The sequence below is a fragment of the Vidua chalybeata genome, chromosome 1 (assembly GCF_026979565.1).
Source record: "Vidua chalybeata isolate OUT-0048 chromosome 1, bVidCha1 merged haplotype, whole genome shotgun sequence".
Classification (NCBI taxonomy): Eukaryota; Metazoa; Chordata; class Aves; order Passeriformes; family Viduidae; genus Vidua; species Vidua chalybeata.
Genome location: NC_071530.1, coordinates 127,470,189 through 127,485,859, shown reverse-complemented (window position 1 = coordinate 127,485,859; position 15,671 = coordinate 127,470,189).

The following is a 15,671-nucleotide window of genomic DNA, read 5'->3' as shown; positions in this document are numbered from 1 at the left end:
AGGAAATAACAATTTATTGGAGAAAAGTTAAATGATAAATGAACCTAAAATAATCTTTGCTTAAGTTCCAGCAGACAACTAAACAACCAAAATTATTATTTCAGTTCCTAAATATCTGAATTAGCCTTTACAGGAAGAAATGCAATGAGATGTTCCAGGCTTCTGATCATTTTTGTGTCAGTCTCTGAACCCACTGTGACAGGTCCATGTCTTTCCTTTTCTGTGGGCCCCAGATATAAATGCAGTACTCCAGGTGTGGTTTCATAAGTGCAGAGTAGAGGAAGAGGATCAGCTCCCTGACCCTGCTGGCCACACTGCTTTTGGTGCAGCCCAGGGTACGGTTGGCTTTCTGGACTGTGAGTGTATATTGTCAGGTTTTATCTAATCTTGCATTCACCAACACATGCAAGTCCTTCTCTGCAGGCCTGCTTTGAAGTAATTAATCCCTCAGCCTGTATTGATACTGGAGATTGCCCTGACCCAGGTGCAGGACTTTGCTCTTGGCCTTGTTGTAACTCATGGAGCTCACAGGAGTTCGTGACTCTTTAAACCTGTCAAGATCTTTCCGGATTATATCCTTTCCCTCTAAGTAATCAGCTTCACCATTCAGCTTGATATTGCCTTCAAACTTGTTAAGGGTGCATTCAATTCCGGCGGTGCGTCACTTTTCCCGCCCTGACTGGCTCCCGAGAACAAAGCTTGGCATCTCAGCTCCTCGTCAGGGTCGATGCCGCTGAAACTTCCGGGCGCTCTGCCCCGGGGTGGGCTGGCTGCGCTTCGTTGTCGGCGTGAGGGAAGAAACAAATAGGCAGGGAATTGTTCAAACCTGTCCGCGTCACGGCTGGGTGCTTTATTGGTCGCGGAAGCCACAATGGAGAAGCTGCGGCCGCTCCCAGCCTCGCTTGGACGAATCTGGCCCTGAGGCTGGGGTGCCGCAGAGGGATGTAGGGGTGGGACAGGGGAGGATGGCAGCTCTCCGCCCAGTGAACACAGATGCCATGGCGGTGACGTTGCCACAACGACCAATGAGGACACGACGGGGGCGGACACGAGGGTTCAGGGCCAGTGGGACCGCGAGAATGAGGTGACAAGCACGGAACTCCCGGGACCGGGTGGGGGAGTGGGCACAGCAGTGGCAGGGGAGAAAACCCAATGGCCAGTAGCCTGGGGCTAACTTCCATGGGGGGGGATAACATGGGGATGCACGAAGATACATGGAACCGGTAAGCTAACAAAGACCAGAACCCCAAATCTGAACCCAAAGCCCAGGATGCAACATTCAATCCCACTTTTAGGTATTAAATAGCATATGTCCCAGTACATACCTTTGAAGAACACTACTGGTTATTGATTTCCATTTGGACATTCAGCTGTTGACTGTAATTCTTTCTGTGCAACTATCCAGACAATTCCTCATACAGACAATCATCCATCTGTCAAATACATTTCTCTCCAATTTAGTGGCCAGAATGCTGTGGGACCCTGTATCAGAAGTCTAGCTATCAGACATCCATAGCTGTTTCCTTGTCTGTGGATGCAGTCACTCCATTCTAGAAGGCCACTAAATTAGTCAGCTATGGTTTGCCCTTGTTGAAGCCTTGTTGACTGTCTCTAATCACCTCTCTGTCCTTCATGCATTTAGACATATCTTCTAGCAGGATGTGCTCCAACTTTCTACTGGGCATAGAAAGTGAGGCTGACTGGTTGTTAGTTCTCACTGTCCTTCCTTTTTCCTTTTTGTCCCATTCTGTGATTACCTTGACCACTAATTGACATATGTCTCATTACAATATTGATTTTATAAGATGAAATGCAGAGAACAGTCACAGCTGAACTGAAGATACTTTCTTTGGCTTTATCTCATTCTTTTATAGCTGCTGAAGAGGATGTACTGATAGTACAACTCCTAAATATTGCTAAACACACTTTCTCCAATTAAAAAAAAAAAATTAGCTACCCTCTTGGCAGAGACAGAGGAAGAGATCAGAGAGCTGAAAAGCTATTAAGTTTGAATGATCATGACTTGCTCACAATTCATATCTGGGGAGAGAGAAAACGTGCATATTTATTCTTCACATGAACTTGCTCACACACCGGCACACATTTGCTGTTTAAAAGCATTGGTTTCACAAGACTGAGAACAATTATGAGATAGAACAGGGACATAAAAAGACTGCAGTAAATGTCTGTTTGAAAGAGGCTTGCTGCATATTTCAACCTCAGTTCTTAAATTGAGAAAATGATGCTACATTGGGTAGAAAAAAAATAAATCTTTTGACAGGATATTTAAAGACTTGTAACAAGAACTAAACTAGAAAACAAATAGTGTAAACTCCAAATAAATAGTATAGGTGATATGAGACTTTTTTGGTGTATATCTTTAAAATTTTACTTGCTTAGTTAAAAAAGCACAAAAGACAGAAACTTCAGGGAGCTCAGTATAACTATAGTGTTATACAGTATAATGTGCATCTGACATCCAAACTTATTCAGAAATAGTGAGGTCATATAATCAGCATGTATTTTGAGCATATGAATTATCTCAGGGTAGGTGTTCGTGTTAGACAACTCAGGGTAGTGAGGAAGGTGCCAGATTAGATGCAGCAAGGGCAAATGTCTGTGAATATTTCATACATATACTTTCAGCAGCAGGTCTGTTCAGAAACACAGATTGGGTTGAGATTTTGCACATAATCTTTAGTTAAACAAGTGCTAGTTTAACAAAGAGAAAGGTAAGGGGTGGCTTAGAGTCTGAAAATACCGGTTTAGTGAAAAAATACTTGCAATTTTCTATAATCATTCAGAAAAAAATAAAAAACAGACTTCTGGGGGCTGAAATGTGAAGGAAGATAAGTGCAGACACAGGGCATCTACTCTTGTTTTGCTTGTTTGTTTGTTTTGCTCAACAGTATAATTACCTCCAGAACAGCTTTCTGAAGTGATAAGGTGAGTGACTGAGTAGTGAAAACTCGGTACTTTACAAAAGTATGTCTTGCATCAAATGAGAAGTCAATTGTGTGATATGATGTGCATTACAAGAAGCTGAAACAACATTTTTTTCTGACTCTGTAATATCTAAATATGTCCTACCTTACACATACAAGAGCAAACCCTTTCATCATCAGCTTAGTATATTCCATTTGTTTGGTGTCTTAAATTGTGTATTACGAAATAAACCACCAAAAGACACAAATGATATGGAAAAGGGATGGCTTGTTATGTGCCAAGAGATATAATGTGAGAACACAGCTTTATAGCTTTTGTTTTATTTTCTGATTTCAAACAACAATGTAACATTTTTATAAAACAGAAAGTATCATATAAAACAATCTGGTCAATCTAAAATGCATCATATACATTATTCCATTTTATCCTTACAGCCTGCTATACTATATACTTGTCAACATACATTATTAAATTGCCATTTCTGCTGCAATTCATTCTGAAAATATGATTTGAAAATCAAGAATATGTGAGTCTGCAGGGATTCACATTAAAATCACATGTAGACAAACAAACATCCAACCCTCACACACCTTCATTTGTTATCCTAGATTTGCCTATGCAACAATTCTTTGCCTAAGAAATTGAACAGCTGTCAGTAACAGGTCATGAAATCAGATGAAACTTGAATACTCTTTCATGAGTGGCCCAGATGCAGAATATAATTGAGGTTCCTGTGATGAGAAATTCTGCTCAGATTAAATCCTGCTATCCCAACTTTTTCTCTTTTTAATCCATAGAATACGCTTCCCTAAACAATACAAACTGTCAGCTTTCTTGGCGATATCTCTGTGTTTGCAGATACTCAGTGATGTAACCTCCCATACGCTGCATTCTGTCACCCCTTCCAGAGGGACACATCTGTAAACAAAGCCCAGACTTCAAATTGCCCAGATGTCTTGTTAACATATTTGCTGTTCCTCTCCAAAGTACCCTCTGCCTATAGGACTTGCAGCACCTTGAATTTAGCTGCAGACTTTGTAAATATCTGTCTTTATAGATTCTGTCTCAATCAGACGGAGAAAGATTTTTGTATCTGGCTTGTTCATACCCAGAAGGACCTGTTAGATTGCTGAGACATGCTTGTTTTAATGTCTACCACAGACAGGCTGTCTGCTCTTACAGAGCCAACATACTTTTTATTAGATTACATTTAAGCAGATATTCTCTGCACAGAAACTAAATACCTCCATGAATTCCCACTGAAGAATATCTTCCTTTGCACAGGAAGGAAAGGCATGTGCCTATTCCTTAGAAAGAGCAGCTGCTTTACCATTTAAAACTGGAAGTGAGGGGATGAGATTGTTTAGCTCACTGTATATGAGGAAAAAGGCTCACATCAGTCACTGTTTAGGTCTCTGCAGCTTTTTTTAAACTCCTAAACAGTGTTGTTTGTGTTAAAAGCCAATTAAGGAATATCACGAGAAGGAATAAACCCAAAATTTCTCATCTCACCCACAGTTGTTCCCAAAGACACAGAGCCCTGACCTAATAGGAGTCACAGTGGTATCTAGGGACAAACTCCAGGAGATTGTTGCTTTTCTCAATATTTTTGCTTTACATGCTGTCCTTTCAGCAACATTAAATGATACATCAAGGCCATTTAAAAGCATAGGTACATAGAGTAAGAATTTGGGACAGCATCTTAAAATTACTGTAATGAAAACCAATGGCTATAATGAAGCAGATTTATGTGTTTAGTGTTTATCTCTGCATAGTATAATTGCATACAAAAAGTGGATTTGTGTTATGTGACCATGCTGTGCCTGAGGGTCCCCAGGGAGTTAAAGTTTTAACATATGATGAAATTACAATAAGCCAATGCTACATTGTCTAGGAAAGCTCTGTTCATGAAAATAATACTTCAGATACCATTATCATCTCAGCAGCAGGTCACAAGAGGACTATTATTGTTTCATAGGATTTTATTTTTTAGGCAGTTAAAGCAAAATTAAGCAGAGATTTTTTGGTTTAGTTTGTGCTGGGCTTTTTTGTTTTGGCATGAAAAATAAATTTTCATTTGATTTACTTATATATACATGTATATATATATACACACACACACACACATATATATATATAACCCTTAAACAAAAAAGAAAATATGTTTTTCCAAGGAAAATAACTTTGTCTTTTCATTGAAAAATACCATTTAAAAACAATCTTACTCTCATTAATATCCTTTACGATTATAAATTGGTCAACAGTGTATCTATGGTAACATAATTACTTGAAGGAGCTGTATGTTAAAAGAAATAAAAATTATTATGAACTTCCCATTTTAAAAAGTATTCCTCTTAACAGATGTGAACTAAGTCCTCTGAGCATTTTACTTTCTGTTCCTTTTATTGCAGTTGCCCTACTCACCTTGCTACCCCATATTTCTCTTTTCTTGTCTAATCTGAAATCATTCCAGTCTCCCCTAAAATCACTCAATCAGCTCATAAAGCCACAAGCTGATGTAATCAAAAGTATAATAAAAAGTGTGGTAAAACCTGTGGGGAAGTCTGTGACAGAAGCCATAAACAAAAGAAGCAGCACACAATAATAAAGAAGTTAAATTAATTGAACAAAGGAGAAATGGTACTGGGCAGAAAAGGCAAGGAATTGGGTGGTTGCCTCTATTTTTGCCATTAAATTAAGACTCAGCTGCAGAAAGACATGCTTGGGGATTAGTGGTTATAATTTCTGTGCCTTGTCAATACAAGGTATGAAAAATCATTGGAGAATAATTTAATGAGTACAATTCTCATCTCTTCCACCTTAAAATACACTCAAGTATTATCATACAGGAAGATATTTAACCTCACTTGATGGTGCTTCATGTCCAGTGGAACTGAGCCCTTTAAAAAATCTCTTTCTGTCTGGAGAGCCATCAATGAAGGCCTTTTATTTTCACCTCCATTCTGAGGCAGTGGTGTGGGAAGAGAATTGTGGGAGGGTGAAATGGAGAGCAACTATGATTGCTGGTCTTGCCATGCCATGGCAAATGGAGAACTGAGGCAAAAGAGATTTTTTTGCCTATGTCACTCTCAAACCAGTGCAAATCCTTTTTTTTTGTTAAGGTCTAGAGCAAACGTCCCTCTTTCTTAAAGTTATGTTATTAATACTAATAATTTGCTGTTAGAAAAATATCCTTCTATGCACAATTATTGGTAGATCATTTTCTGAGTCAGTAGCAAAACGTACTTGATCAAAACCATATTTCAATAAGTATAACATCAGCTATTTTTATTTGACAGACCTTGCTAAGCATCATTTTATAGTGGCATTATACCACAATGGTGAGAAATGGGCTCTCAAATTCAATATAAGTAGAACATATATCTGAAGAGTTTTCTGGGGGTGGCAGAGAGATAACTGACTTTCCATATACTATAAATGGGCAATGACAAGGCCAAAGGCAAAGAGAAATCTTGCAGAAATGCTCCAACTATAAAAAGTCTTCAAGAATAAGCATCCTTACATGTGTCCCTCAATGGCCAGAATGAAATTCATTCAAGATGAGGTAGGTGAAAGGCGGTTATATTATCACTGCTGTGGGAAATAAACAGGTAAGAGTAATTTTTTTTTTTTTTTAATAATAGATTTTGATATTTTTTGGCCAAAAGATAAAGTATCCAACAGAACATAAAAAAAACTTTTATGTAACAGAAATCCCCTGAGTCTTAGGTGAGGTTAAGAAATTTGAATGCCATGGAGAGTTATGGCTACTTGGCTTGTTGCTTCTATCCAACTGTGAGAGCAATAATGGTTTAAATCAAAGTGTACTGGTTTCATTTATATTCCACTTTGTTGTTTGTACAGCTGATTATAACATAGTCTGTCTTTTTGGGCCAAACCTATAAATACGTGTACTAGGAAAGGTAGCTGGTAGCCTGGCATACTGTACCCTGGTATTCAAGGAACAGATCTTGTTCTTATAGGCATTTTTCAACAAGATTATTCAGACACAGCAAAGGCCTCTGAGCCTTTGCTCCACTTGCCCCACAGTCAGATTTTGCTCATGGCAGCACTTCCAAATAGGTCCTGTACAACTGAGAAAGAATTGAAAATCATTTACAGAAAAAAAATGCATAATGGAAAGCTTCCTCTAAAACAAAAAATTAGTTTTTGAAGAATAAAAATATTGATATGTATATGATGATTTTCTATAAGCCAACTGCCTTGAGTGAAGCAAATTAAATTACAAACTCTTTTAAATTTTATTTCTTTAATATCCTTAAAACCAGGTTGCAAATTCTTACTCCTATAGTTTACTGTTACCCCTAAAGTGAGAATACTGTCCCCCTTTCAAGATAAATAAAAATTTAAAACAAATTTTCTTTTGAATGATTTGATTTACAGGTAACAAAGAGAGTAGCATAGTATAGTTCCATTACTATCCAATACCAGTAACAAATACCATAAGCCTTCATCTTACTGCAATTTCATATCAGAATAACTTAATGGAAGAACAAGAAAGATGTCTGGAGAGTGTTGCTTTTAAGGGTAAAGGTTTTACAAAAGCATTAGTAAAACTAATGGCAGACATCTTGCATTAGTGTAGCTCTGATAAGGTGCTGCCAAACTCCCAGAAATGTTCAGGGTCAGACATTTGTGATTAAAATGGTTATTCAAGTTCATCATCATACACAAAAAAATCAGTGAAGGAGCCAAGGAAGATGCTTTTATAGGCAGATCCCCCTACAAGCTGCATTGCTGAGAAGGTCCTGTCCACACACACAGTACAAAATGCAACAGGCTGTCTCTTGAGAAATGAATAATTAAAATTAAAAACTTTTTGGAGTTGACCACATCACGAGAAAAAATGGTTTCAAACATATTTGCTTTCAGTTCTTCAGAAGAAAAGGACTAGAAATACAGCTCATTTTTGAGACTTATCAGCCAGTGATAGCAGGGTAGTTCATATAGCTTCATATAGAGTAAATGACTGTATATAATTAAGTTTTTCCCAAAGCAAATAAAACATTCAGTATGGCAACTCTGTTATTTCATAATTAGTGGCCATTGTGGTTACAATCTAAAAAAAAAAAAAATCATCATTTACCAACAATTACTGTATCACAGTATTTGTTATTTCCTATTCTAAGGACAGAGAAACATTTTAGCTCAAATATAATGATTTAATAACATTTCCAACAGCTGACTTTTTGGTATAAATTAGTATAATTCTGCCTTCTTCCTAAAATGCAAATAGCTATTAGAATCAACAATTTAAAGCATATAACAAATTGTAGATAAAAAAGTGAAGAAAATTTTTTTCCAGTTTGCTGTTCAGAGTAAATAAGCTGATGAATATGCCCCTTTGGAGTCAATCCTTTTTAAAAGCTCCCTGATGAATCTGTGCAGCTGACTGAATTTGGACTTTAGCTTCTCTTAGGAGTCATTCACCACAAGCTGCCAAAGCCTTCTATGTTTTTTTGGCTCGCCCCACCACTTTGTTCCCTTGCTCAAAATAAGTCACTTCTCTCAAACCTGACCAAGGTCCAGACTCAAATCAGTCTTTCAGAAAACTTATTCCACATAATTGTTTTTGAATAATCTTCCTCTTTTCACTCTTCTTGTACATCTGAGTGACAGAAGATGTAGAGATTTGCCATAAGCTAATGATTCTGAAAAACCTAAAAATTGCTTGAAAGGAATCAAAATAAGGCTGAAAGGAAACAGAACTTGAGATCTCTGTAAAATGCCATTTCTGAATCAGCTACTTACACTTTGAAAGAGAGTCATTAATCTCTGGGAAAGGTCTTTGTACTCTCAGCAGTCCATCTTAGAGAAGTGTTTCTCAATATTTTTAAATTTAAGGGTCACTTAGCCTTTCTGCAAAAAAATCTGAGCATTGCTTTTTAGAGTATTACCACAGTCCCATACATTCATTTTCAACCAGTTTATTGCTCTTCATTCATTATTTTCATTTTTCTAATTTGCCTCCCTGTTTGCCAGCCTGTTTGGATTGTTAGTTTATTATTTGTTTATAATTTTTTTAAAATAAAATCTTTTGCAATTGTTATGTAGGTCACCATTTACTATCATACTGATCCCCAAAGGATCTAGAAAATACGGCAAATTGCCAGTTAAGAAAGTAATTAAGCCAGTTAATTTTTTTGTAAATCTATTTCTGAATTTCAGAAAATTAATTAGAATACTTTACAGAAACATTTAAAATTTTTCTCTAGAAGACAATTTTTTGGTCTGTTTTCCTAAAGGGTAAAAACTAAGCACATTTTACAAGTTCCACTGTCTGTCAAAAGAAAGAAGCTAATGTTAACTTGTTTGTTTGTTTTGTTACCAATATTTATTAACTTGTGCATTGTCCATAAGCAATTTTATGAAGGTTAATTTCTGAGCAGTTTGTATGCCAATCTGGAGTTCTAGATAGCTTCTAGAATTCAAAATTGCAGGTCTAAATCAACTCTATTACCTGCTGTCCAACTGTGAATGAGTAGGTACTCAATCATATAACAACTGCTGGTACCATCAAGCTTTCAAAAACAAGAATCCAAAAGATGAGGAAAATTGTTAAAGGGACATGGCAATCCACTGCACTGTTCAAGAATAATAGCTCAAAAGAAGACAATGACTATTAGCAAAAGTTGAGATCATTATCTTCTACTATTACTTTCTAGATATGCATTAATAAATATTGTCTTCTAGTAGTGTTTCAAATATGTGCCTGTAAACACTTGTGATGGTCGATCCTGGCTGGCTGTCAAGTACCCACCAAGCTGCTCTACCATTTCCACTTCTCAACAGGACAGAGAGAGAAAAAGTGACAAGGACAAGCTGATATCACCCAGTTACAATTATAGACAAAACAAACTTGACTTGGGGAAAATAAATTATTATCAGTTAATAAAAGTAGGATAATGAGAAATCTAAAAATATTTTGCCTCCAAACCCATTCTCTCAGACAACTGGCACTTCTCATACAGCTAAACACTTCCTTCCCAAAGACCATGGCATAGTCAGACCAAGCTGGGGGCCATTTTGTCCCCAGACAAAGCTCCCTTGTTGTGTGGGACCTTACCAGCTGGTCAAGGCCAAAATGCTAACAAAGCTCAACACTTGAAACAATAAAGGTGATGCTGAGCATCAAGCCCATGACCTCATCCTCTATAGTTTGTAAGGACGGACATAACCACAAAATCTGTGTCAGACCTTGGAAAAAAGGTCTGCTAAGGTCTATATACCCACATTTGCCTATGAGGGGTGACTGTCATGCCCACATCTACTGTAGATGGCCACATTGCCAGAGAAATTCAGTCCCATGGTGATGACTGACTGATGAGTTCCTCCCCAAAATAGTTGCTGGACTGTGTCCAGCTCACCCAAAACCCTGACCCCAAACGTAGAGCTTCAACAATCTCTTGGGGCAGCAAAATAATGAAATAAAGGATCAGATTGGTTCTAAACAATAATAAAAATATAAAGTATGAATTATCATGGCGATTTCAGGGAAACACTGTAGTATCCAAAAACCCCGTCAAACAGTACTTGAAGTATTGCAATTATATTTCCCCAGAACAAGAAAGGAAGAATTCAGTGTCCTGTTTCATGTCTCATGGGAAAATTAACTGCAGGGTGAAATGATCTGTTCAAAGCAATTATTTTGCACTTAATCCCTAGAAATAATTTTAAGACTCAGAATAATAACATCCAAACCCTTTGGCATTTGGCCACAATCCATGAAAATATAGTGTAACTCTGGAGAAGGAGTATGCCCTCCTCATTATGCAACTTCAAAATTGTTAAAATCCTTTTGAAAACCCCTTCCCAGAGCAGAAATCATTTGCAGAAGTGACCTTCCAGACACAGAAATTCAGGCCTGAAAAAAGCTATACCCTTATGTGTCGAAGGCCTGTGTTTCACATCTGCAAAGTAAAAAAAAAAAATCTTCTGGTAGAGTTTCTTCACAAATAGCAGATAGATTATAACATAACTGACATCCAAACTCAGACTTTTGGTGAATAATTGAAGGATTTATTGTCCTAGAGATTAAGTAATTTTTATTACATATAGGTGGTTCAGTGCAACTCACTTTGCATCCTGTGCATACCCAGTTTTGGCACCTTTCATCCCAATTTGTATTTGTCAACTAATTTAAAATGGGTTTGGTGGCGATTTTTTTCCTCAGTGTCCCGAAGCAGAAATCCAGACTTAAAAATAATTTGGGACAGAGTTATAAATGTTCAAGCTACATCCAGTAAAAACTAATGAAAAATTAAGTATTCTGAAACTGATCCCTATCCTATTAAATCAGTGTGTGTTTTTATATATTGATTTAAATCGACAAGTCAAAACTGTGAAGATTTATTTTAAATATAAAATAGGAGGAAAGTTATTTGTAGTAAGAACAAGAGGGAATTATAGTTGATAAAAATCCCTAGTTTCCCTCTTAGTTCTTTAATCCGTTAATTGCCTTCCAGAGAGATAGGACATGCTTTTAGTTTAATATTTCAGAAAATCATATAATTTTTTATTATAGTGTGATGAAAACTTCAGCTCTCCCAACTACAAATTTTTGATGGATGTCAAAAATAGACATCTACTATGAAAGACACATTTTTAAATGCTGTAATGATCTGTTAAAAAAAAAGGAAAAAATTAATTACATGCTCCAATAAAATCAGACTCTAGCCAATCTCTGAAATTGACTAATTAACTTATTGAAAAAAAAATCTGTGTCTTAAGGTAAAACAGAACAAAGACTGAAACAATTAATCTGGAATGCACTGGATGGCAATATTAATACTAAAGTTTCTTTTAGAGCCATAAAATATTTCTCCATGCTAGAAGAAATTTTTGTGGTGTTGTGTTGAATTTGTGGCCTTTGTGAAATTAAAACACCAATGACATTGACTCCACTGGAGCAGCTAGTTTGGCTTCAAGGAAAGACTATAGCTTGTATTTCTTTAAAGCTTATGGCTTATATTTGCACTAAATGAAAGGCATCAGTTAACATTGTGGCAATGAGCGTATTCTTCTAATAAGATTAAAACATAAAGTTTTCTTAATAGCCTTTTTTCCTTTGTCATATTATTTAAAGGCAAGGTCTATTGCCAAAAATGTAGTTCATCAGCACACTTGTATTTGCTTTCTGATAAATCTGCCACTGAGGATAAGCATCAATACCAATAACTTGCAGGCTATGGACAGTTTTGCCCCTTCCCTTCAAGATATCTGCAGACTATTTCAGACACATCTTTCACAAAAGCAAATAAAACGATGCTAAATTTCTGAGAGTCACATTTGTTTTCAATGTTACCTTTATTTGTTTTGCTTACACAGTCAGGACATTGTCTAAGTCTTCATTTTGGGAGCATGGCATTACAGCCTTTCACTAGGGCACCCTCCTCCATGTCATGAATGACATATCTGCAGACTGCACAAGTTAATAAATACTGGTTTAGCAGCTCAAACTTCCCAGGCAAGGTGTGTGGAGCACAGAAAATGAAGCACAACAAAATGCTGGCCTGCTTGGTAAAGGCAGTAAAGATTCTTTCTTGAGAGGCCCCGAACAAAAGTGAAGCTGTCTAGAGGGAGATAATTTCAAAAACGTAGGTGTTTCCTTCAGGACTTGGATGTAACTGAAAGAAGATCTTCAAGATCTGAAATTTAGACAGGTTATTCATGTCACAGTTAGATAATTAACTCCTACTTGTGCACAACCTTGAAATGGTGCTTTCCATTACATACCAGCAATACTTTTCTTTTAGGAAAACAGATTTAAACAGAAAACATTTCATAGAAATAACATATTCAAATAGAATGTGAACTGATTTAATGTGCCTATGCTGCCTGCAATTCTTCAATCTCATTGTCTTCAATCTCAAATGCCTAATTTGCCTGTAATTCTTCAACCTCATTGTCTCTATATGAAAACTAATTTATTTGAACAGAAGTTGATTTAAGCGTGTCTTTTACACGTGACAAATTTATCAAATCCACTGCTTTCACAGTAAACATGAATTATACGGAAAGTTCTGATTGTTCATTCAAGTTGACATTGTAAAGAGTTTATTTTATTCCTGTTGGGTTGCTTGTGTACCTTTTTTATTTTATGTGGTTTATTGTCTATGTTGATTGAAAAACAGAGAACATTTGTTAGCATTGGAAGTAATACTGGTAATACATGACATATTCTACAATAGTGTCATTTTGATTCACAGATAAAACAGCTCTACTGTAAATTTTCAGTGTGTGGAAGAGGGATTTGAAGAAAATTTAAAAGGTAGAATATTATTTTGCCTATGCCTGCATTTGCTGAAATAAAAATGCTGCATTTTGGTCTCTATAGGGCTAAGTCGGGAATGGTATATCCTGATATCCTTATGAAAGTTAAATAAATTTATTTGTTTCCTAGTGTTATCGTGTCAATTCGTATTTACAACCATGCAGAAACAACTTTCTTTAACACAAATACTAGTAATTTTTCATAAGCCCTAAATACAATTGCAGGTTAAAATATTAAAATAATGCTCCAAGTGAAGTGATAGGTTGAGCTGTAAGTAAAGAGGATGCAAATTATAAGATGTAAATATATACAAGAAAAACAAACCTTTCTGAGGTCACCAAAATTTCTATCAGGCAAATAGATGTGAAAAGTAAATTTCAAGGTCATTCATCTGGAAATCAATCATTGCCCTAGTACAGACTACCTAATAGACACTGTTCACTGATGGAGGTTTATCTTTCTGAAGTTTTCCCAGCCTCTTTAAAGGTTGAAATGCTCTCTATTATTTATCAAGTGCGGGAAGGATAGTCATATGGAGCATAAATATCAAGCAAGGCCTATCAATAATGTTTATTTCCATCTAAGCATAAAATGTGTTTGGGGTGCATAATTAGAAGATCAATCACCAATCCATGTGTCAGGGGACATGTCGCCTGTTCCTTGCCTTTGTTGTCCCCCTACTTCTGTTTCCTATATTTTTGTTATGGTCAGATCACATCTAGGGCCCAATGGGTGATAAGTTTATAAGAATTTCAATGTAATTGGAAGTAAAATGCAGCACACTGTAGGAAAAAGACCAGTAATAAATTTTATTCAGCCTTCACCTTATTTTTCTTCAAATTTCCAGTGAAATCTGTATTTTCATAAAAACACAGAAAGGTATATTGACTTTGAAGCAAATTGTGAAATATTTCCTTCAGCATTAAAATCTTTCTAGAAAATGTCTTTTTCAGTAGGGATCCACTGAAAGAAACCTATATCTAATGTGATGGTTTTAGGTTATGCAAAGAATGCTATTGTTGCTTTAAATAGAAAGAGAATACTGTTGTGTTCTGTCCTAGCAATTCTACAGACAACACATTTTCAACAATATAGTCCAACGTTATAGCAAGTGTACAGACTACATAGCTAATTCAGAAAAAAAAGGGTACATTTATTAGCCTAGATTTGAAAATATTTATACAGTTTTGCAATGTGAATCTAAACAGTAGGACTGATTCTTTGTTTTATTACATCAATGTGCTTGAGGACCTGCTGTACAAAGAAATAGGCCAGCTTGTGTCAGAAATTAAGACATAAAGCATTCAACTCCTTGGGAACTTCATGTGGTGACTACATAGATGATTCCCAATTCCCAAAGAATATTGCAAAGAGCAAAGATGATACCTTGATTCCACTATGATTAATTCATTTTGCCATGGTTTTCAATATCGTTGAAATAATACCTTCTTAGTGACTTCCAAGTTGGAATGTTTTGTCCTCTTCCAACCTAACTTTTGTTACGGGATTTATCTGGTAAAACTTCCACTCCTCTGAAGATATCTGAGATTTGCATCTTATCTCTGTATGGATAGAATTTTGCTAGCCTGCTTTCCGTCAAAACTGGATATTACTGTGTGTGATTTATAAAATCATATCCTTTTTCTTGAAACTGTCTTTTTTAAAGTTTAAACCAGAAAACAGATGTGTCTGAAAGCTCTGTTAAAGTTGAACTGAGATGACTCAAAAAAAGCCCCAGATGACTTATAGCAATCCAACAACACTAATAGAATACAGGATACTTGACCTGTGTATGAATTTCTCTGCTGGCATATTGAATTCATGATCATTCTTCCCTAGAGCTGGAAAAGGAACTTCCTTCTTCTGTGTGTTACAGGCTGATGGTATCAACATATGCAGAAGAAATGCCAAGTCTGCAAGAAATCAAATGGGGCTTAGCATGGTAAGATCCAGCTTTAGAAGGACAGTTAAACAGGAAGAAAATCTGGATATATGTTGAGTGTCTACATTTTAAATACTTTTACTTTCAAAAGGATTTTTATATATTAAATGGCCATACAGAAATTTTTAGATTCCTTGGAAGAAAATATAATATTAACATAAAAATAAATTATTAAAGCAGACATGGTGACTGGTTTCTAAGAAATATCATGCTTTTGTTTTAATATAAATTTTATATGTTTCTAACTCTTGTGAAACTTAAATTCATTAAAGAAGGCTTCTTAGATTCCTTAATGATTGTATATTTAGATTTAATTAGTAGAAGAAATTTATTGCATAATATCCAAAAGCTATCTGATATTTTCATAGTATATCTAGAAAAATTGCAGCTGCTTCCATTTTTACTTTTTAAATTACAATTTTTGGCATCTAATGCATTAATGCTGTACATGCTATCAAAGACCTGTATTTTCTAGAGAGTTAAAACTTG